This window comes from Cebus imitator, unplaced genomic scaffold (genome assembly GCF_001604975.1).
Source record: "Cebus imitator isolate Cc_AM_T3 unplaced genomic scaffold, Cebus_imitator-1.0 Scaffold187, whole genome shotgun sequence".
NCBI classification, from domain to species: Eukaryota; Metazoa; Chordata; class Mammalia; order Primates; family Cebidae; genus Cebus; species Cebus imitator.
In genome coordinates, this window is record NW_016107502.1 from 1027260 (window position 1) to 1035365 (window position 8106).

Sequence of the window (8106 nt, forward strand, 5' to 3'; positions counted from 1 at the left end):
TATATGTTTGTACATGCTGTCTACAAGAAACATAGCTTAGCTTCAAAGAAACAAAAGTAAATGTCAAAGGATGGAGGACTTCCAGTTTCAGCAACAACATGGAGTGCTTGGAAGTTCTCACTTCCATGCTTACAAGACAAACGCTGAAGAAATGGAAAATAAATAACTTCTCTTCGATGCATCAGAAAAGCGACATCGCAAGGCAAAGAAGCACCCTGAAATCTAGAGAGACAAATGAATACAGAGAACCACAGCCTAGGTCAGCTCTCATAAAGCAGAAGCCATGACAGCCATAAACTGACAGCAACACTTAAATAGTAATTCTGATATTTGCTTGAGAGTGAGAAACTCCTGGAGATGCGGTGTTAATGTGCCTCCCTCACTACAATTTCATGGATTTTACCTTCAGGAACCCCACCAGACCCTCAAAGTGAAGATCCAACGAAAAAATCCCGTATGTTTCAGGCAGGGGTGAGGGGAAAAGTAACCATTTAAAATATGCCAAAGCCTTCTCCATATCAAGGGCCTGCTCTCCAAGAGAACCAACTTTACCAGAGCCTTATCTATCTGAGAGAAGGACAATTAGCCAACTCCAGCTCCTTCTAGCCTTCCTGTCTCACTTGAAGGAAGGGAAAAACAAAATGAAACAAAGAACTTCTGAAGGTTATAGCTCAGAGACTGAAGCCCACTAAAAGACTGAGATTGAATCACAAAATTATAGATCATTTCACCTCACCAGCACCTTAATGTACTAGGGTTCTCTAGAGGGACAGGACTAACAGGATACATGTATGTAAAAGGGAGTTATTAAGGAGTACTGACTCACAAGACCGCAAGGTGAAGTCCCACAATAGACCCTCTGCAAGATGACGAGCCAGGAAACCAGTCTGAGTCCCCAAAGCTGAAAGCTAGGGAAGCTGACAGTGCAGCCTTCAGTTTGTGGCTGAAGGCCCAAGAACCCCTGGCAAACCACTGGTGTAGGTCTAAGAGTCCAAAAGCTGAAGAACTTGGAGTCCGATGTTCCAGGGCAGGAAGCATCCAGCATGGGGGAAAGATGGAGGCCAGAAGACTCAGCCAGTTTAGTCCTTCCACGTTCCTCTGCCTGCTTTCATCCTAGCCATGCTGGCAGCTGATTCAATGGTAACCACCCAGACTGAGGGTGGGTCTGCCTCTCCCAGCCCACTGACTCAACTGTTAATCTCCTTTGGCAACACCCTCACAGACATACCCAGGAACAATACTTTGCATCCTTCAATCCAATCAAATTGACACTCGGTATTAACTATCGCACCTTGTTATATCAACAGAGCTCTAGTATAACAGATTACAATGGAAAGACCTGAAAAACACAGTTCTATTTAAGAAGGGGTTCTTTCCGGGTGTGGTGGCTCATGCCTGTAATCCCACCACTTTGGGAGGCTGAGGCAGGTGGATCACGAGGTCAGGGGTTCAAGACCAGCCTGACCAGCAAGGTGAAACCCTGTCTCTACTTAAAAATACAAAAATTAGCCGGGCGTGGTGGGGCACACCTGTAATCCCAGCTACTTGGGAAGCTAAAGCATGAGAATTGCTTGAACCCAGGAGGTGGAGGTTGCAGTGAGCCGAGAGCATGCCGTTGCACTCCAGCCTGGGCAAAAGAGTGAGACTGTCTCAAAAAAAAAAAAAAAAAAAAAAAAAAAAAAGAAAGCGTTCTTATGGAAACTCAACGACAACAGGACAGACGGAGAAAAGCAAGGGGAATAGAGGTAACTAAACTCTCTGTGTACCTATGGCTACAGTAAACATTAAACATAGCCCAGCTTGTGGCCAGGTTAACATAAAACCTCACACAAGGGCCTCTTTATCTTAGTTTCTACTACCCGATACACCATGTCTGCTTTCAACAGAAAATTACAAAGCATGCTAAAAGTCAAGAAGAAACAATCTGAGGAGATCAGCATTAGAACCAGACTCATATATAACACAGACTATGGAATTATCAGGTAAGAAATTAAAAATAATTATGATTAATATATTAAGGGCTATAACGGAAAAAGTAGACAATATGCAAGAACAGATGGATAATGTGAGCAGAGAGGGAAAAAAAGACAGAATATCCAAGAACTGTGGGACAATCACAAAAGGTAAAACACATGGTAATGGGAATATCAAAAGGAAAAGAAAGAGGGAAAGGAACAGGAGAAATTTGAGTAACAAAGGCTGGCAATTTTCCAAAATTAATAATTGACACCAAACTTCAGGAAGCTCAGAGAACACCAATCAGGATAAAATACAAAAATCTATACCTAAGCATATCATATTCAAACTTCAGAAAACCAAAGACCAAGAAAATCCTGAAAGAAGCCATGAGGGGTGGGGGCGAGGGGAGGACATCTCACCTACAGAGGAACAGAGATAAAAATTACAGTGAACTTTGTGTTAGTCTGGGTTCTCCAGGGAGACAGAACCAATAGAAAACGCACACACACACACACACACACATCTCTCACACACACATGCCACATCTTTCTCTTTCTCTCTCTTTCATACACACACACACAGATACACACACACACACACACACACACACACACACACATACACATATGTGTGTGGGTGGGGAAAGAGAAAGAGGAAGGATAAGGAATTAACTCATGCAACTGCAGAGGCTGAGAAGTCCCAAGATCTGCAATCAGTAAGCTGGAGACCCAGGAGAGCTGATCATATAGTTTCAGTCTGAGTCTGAAGGACTGAGAACCAGAAGAGCCAATAGTATAACTTCTAGTCTGAGTCCAAGTTTGAAGGCAGTAGAAGAAAAATGTCCCGACTCTAAGACAGTCAGGCAGAGAGAGGGAATTCTCTTGCTTCAACTCCGTCCTATTTAGGGCTTCAATGGATTGGATGAAGCCCACCCACACTGGGGACGGCAATCTGCTTTACTCAGTCTACCAATTCAAATGTTAATCTCATCAGAAACACTCTCACAGACACACTCGGCACAGTGTTTAACCAAATGTATGAACACCCTACGGCACAGTCAACATATCAAATTAACCATCACAGACTTCTCATTAGAGAGTTAAGTGAAACGTTTGAACTGTTGAAAGGAAAAGCCTCTAACCTAGAATTGTATAACCAGCAAAATTATCCTGTAAAAGTGACAGCACAATAAACACTTTCTCTGACAAACAAAAGCTGAGAAAACTCATCATTAGTAGATCTGCCCTACAAGAAATGTTAAAAGAAATTCTTTACAGAGAAGAAAATATGATAGAAAGGGTATTGGAGAAGGAATGATTAAAATAAAATAAAATCCTTTACTTTTCTTATTCTTAATTGATGTAATGGATAATAACTTGTTCAAAGGAATAATAACAATGTATTCAGTGAGTATAACAGATAAATGAGTGCCAGCAATGCAATAAGGAACAAGAGGGAGAAATTGAGAATATATAATTATGGATAAATATTTGAAAGAGCACTTAGATTACTGTAAACACATGTTAAACACAGTAGGGCAATCACTCAATATTTTTAAAAATGTAACTGATATGCAGAGAGGAAAGAAAATGCAATCATATGAAACGCTCAATAAAAATCAGAGAAGGTGGAAAAAGGGGAAAATTTGAAAAAGAAACAAAGAATAAGTATAAAGAACAGAAGACAGTTATAAATGTGGTAGTAATCCAACTATATCAAAAATCACTTTAAATATATGGTCTAAATAAACAAAAGACAGAGATTGTCACAATGGATTAAAAAAAATAAGACCAAACTAAATGCTGTTTATAAGAAACTCACTTTAAATATAAAGACATAGATAGAATAAATTAAAGGGGTGGAGGAAAAGATATCATGATAACATTAATCAAAGGAAATCTATAATAACTACATTAATTTCAGACAAAGCAGACTTTAGAACAAGAAAAATTAACAGGGATAAAGAGAGGTATTACGTAGTGATATAGGGACCAATTCTCAAAAAAGACTACAATAATTGACACGTATGCATCTAACAACAGAGAGTCAAAATGTGCCAGGCAAAAACTGATAGAACTGCAAAGAGAAACAGGCAAATCCACTAACACAGCTGGAGGTTTCAACATCCTCTTTCAGCGACTGACAGATTCAGCAGGCAGAAAATCAATAAGCATATAGTTGAACTGGATAGCACCACTAATCAACTGGATCTAATAGAGATTTATAGAATGTTTCATCCAACAAAAGTAAAATACACATTCCTATCAAGCTCACATGAACACTCACCAAGATAGAGCACATTCCAGGCCATTAAGCAAACCTTAACAAATTTAGAAAAATAGAAATCATTCAAAGTATGTTCTTACCACAATGGAATTAAATGAGTAATCAATAACAGAAGACAGCTAGAAAATCTCAAAATATGTTTCTAAAAAACACATGGGTAAAAAAAGTTCAAGAGAAATTTAAAAATAGTTTGAACTAAGTGAAAGTTAAATAAAACATCAAAATTTGTGGGATGCAGTGAAATTAGTGCTGAGAGATACATTTATAGCATTGAATGACTATATTAGAAAATCTCAGCAACATGCTTCTATATAACACATGGGCAAAAGAAGTTCAAGAGAAATTTAAAAATAGTTTGAACTAAGTGAAAATTAAATAAAACATCAAAATCTGTGGGATGCAGTGAAACTAGTGCCTAGAGAGAAATGTATAGCATTGAACGAATACATTAGAATAGGAGAAGATCTAAAATCAACAACCTTAGTTTCCACCTAAGTAGTTTGCTTTTCTTTTTTTAGTTTTAGGAAACTAAAAAAAGAAAAGCAAACTAAGTCCAAAGAGAGATCTTTATAAATGAAGATGAAATGTTTCTGGACCAGAAGATGAAATATTGTTAAGATATCAATTCTCCTTAAATTGATCCATAGAATCAACATAGTAGAATCCCATCAGGATTTTTGGTAGAAATTGACAAGTTGATCCTAAAATTTATATGAAAATGCAAAACACCTAAGATAGCTAAGACAATTTTGTAAAAGAAGTTGGAGGATCTGCAATGCTCAAAACTTATTAAACTTCAGTAGTAAAGGCAATGTGGTACTGTCAAAAAGACAGGCATACAGATTATTGGAATGGAATTTAGAATCCAGACAAAAAAGCTTACATTTATGGTCCATTGATTTTTAACGAAGGACAAGACAATGTGAACTGGAAAAGCCAGTCTGTCTGACAGTAGGGGCTTGGGTAGGGATATCCATATGTAATGAACTTAGACCTTTCTCTTACATTCTACTTAAACTCAGACTGGGTCACAGTCTTAAGTAGAAAAGCTACAACTATGAAATTTTTAAATGAAAATATAGGAGAAAAATCTTTTTGAGAAATCCTCTGCAAATCTTTATGACCCCAGAACAAGATCCATAAAAGAAAAAATTGGTAAATGACACTTTATTAAATTTAAAACCTTTATGCTTCAAGAAATAACCCTAATAAAATAAAAAGACCAGCACAAACTAGGATGAAATATTTGCAAAACATATACCTAATAAAGGTCTAGTATCCAGAATACAAAAGGTACTTTTAGAACTCAGTAATTACAATAATTTTAATTACAACTGATTAAAAAATGACAGAAGATTGAATAAATCTTTCAGCAAAGAAGACATACGAATAGCAAATGAACACATGAAAAGGCACCCAGCATCATCAGTCATAAGGAAATGCAAACTAAAATCGTAATGTAATACTCTTACATGCTCACTGGAGTGCTATATTCAAAGACAGGTAATACTAAGTATTAGCGAGGGTGTGGAGAAACTGGAAGGCTTGCATGTTCCTGGAAGAAATGAAAATGGTACGACTACTTTGGAAAATTATTTCATTGTTTATTAAGTTAAACAGAAACTTACCCAAGACTCAGTGACTTTACTCTGAGGAATCTATCCAAGAGAAATGAAAACATCTCCATACAATGACTCGTAAATGAAGTGAAGGTGTGTAGCAGCATTATTGGTACTAGCCCAAACCTGGAAATAATCCAAATGTCTACCAGTTGGTGAGTGGATAAACCCAATATGGCACATGCATTCAATGGAATACTACTCAGCAATAAATAGAAAGTAGTAAAATACTGGAACATATTACAACATGGATGAACCTAATAAAAATTATACCTAAGGAAGACAGATACAAAGAGTGTATGTTAGATGAGTTCACTTACAGTAGGTGTTCCGAAGAGGCCAATTTAGAGACAGGAAGCAGATTAGTGATTATCCTGGGAAGGAGGGTAGGAGTTGGTTTGGGCTGCAAATGAGCTTAATAAAATGTTTAGGATGACAACAATGTAATAAAACTGGATTTGTGATGATGGTCATACAACTCTATACATTTATTAAAAATCATTAAGTTGTATACTTGCAATGGGTATAAGGTATATAAAAGAAACCTCAGTAAGGCTGTGGAAAAAAAACACAAAAAAGACAAAACAAAGTAACCTCAGTCTCAATACTGACTCAGCGACGGAGGCATAAACTCTGGACATATAATGACAAGCTCATCAACTGTGTAGGTGACATCCTGTGTTGTGACGTAAATTCTCCGTCCTTCCTCCTGACCTACACTGATTGCATGTGGCCCTGGTCAAAGCCAGCCCAGACCAATCCATGCCCTGTCTAGCTAGCCATTGTCCCCGTGCACGCTCAGATTTTGCTGCCAGGATCTCTGAGACAGTGTGCCAGGTTTCCAGCCACCTGCTTAGTACTTTTCAGCATCACTAAAATGGAGATTTTTTTTTTATACCAGTAATGGCAGAAATCCAACTAAAATGAATTCTTATCTACAATGTTGGCCTTTACCAAAAAAGAACTGAAACATTACACACACATATTGATCGCTATCCACATTTCCCCAACATACAGTACCTGAGGAGACAATTCTGGACGACACTTTCTGCCCTACCAAGAATACGTACCAAACTTCGAAAACACATTTGATGCGTGTCCCCTAGGCATGAGTGTGTGTGTTCTGGGAAAGCTAGGTGGAGGATGAGGGGTGAAGATGTAGTGATTTGGTGTTTGAGCTATTGAGTTTACTTGAGTGATACATCTGTGCAGAAATGGATGGTTGACGTCATCACTTCCTCTGCCAACTTTGTTTGCTGTTTTTGTTTTTGTTTTTTTAAACAAAATCCATTTATTTGGGGCTGCAGCTGGCTGCCTCCAAAGAGAGATCAAACCAGCTCACTTCCTCCTCCTGCTCTTCTCTTTTACTCTGGACCCAGTCACCAGCTGAGTTTTTCAGGGCTCTAAAATTCCTTAACTACTCATTTCATGTTTCCTTAACTATTCATTATGTGATTCTCATTCATTTCCCAACAGATGTTTATTGAGCTCCTATTAAGTACAAAAGGCTGTCTTAGAGGATGTGGGGGATACAGAGATGAAAAAGAATGACTCTGTCCTCAGAGGGTTTACAGTCTAACTAAAGCAGGAGGTAGGGAAGGTGAGTACACAATAACTAAGTTATAAAATAAGGTGATAACACACATACAAACTGAGATAACAGAGTTTCGAGGAAGGAGAGAGGTCTTTTCGCTAGAACAATCAGGAAAGGCTTCCTGGAGAAGGAAGTTTACATCAGGTCTTAGGGATGGATATAAGTTTGATTGACAATACTGCAGAAATGTAGAAATATAGATAGAAGGAAAGATACGTGCCTGGAGGAAGAGGTTTTTAGAAATAGAAAAGCACAAGATGGATTTGAGAGAAAATAATATTATTTTGCTAAAATACAGAAATTGAATTGAGAAGCAGAAGCAGATAAGCCTATAAATTATTAGCTGGGGTAAAATTGTGTGGGACATTGAAAGCCAGTTATAACTTTGACTTACCTATCTCCAGATGGCCAGCGTTAACCTTCCCTTGACTCAAAAGGCATTTAAATAATAGAGACACATACTCAGGCTCTACCTTGGCAAGATCCATGAGTTACACATGGAGAACTTTCCAGTGTGATCACAAGAATATAAATGGTTGTACTGCATGACCTCTGGGTCCCATTCTGTCCTAAGACCAAAGTTCAGAGGCGGTGAACTAAAAATGAACTCTCTTTTGCAGTCCTGGGTGGCCGGAGCTATGTATGGGT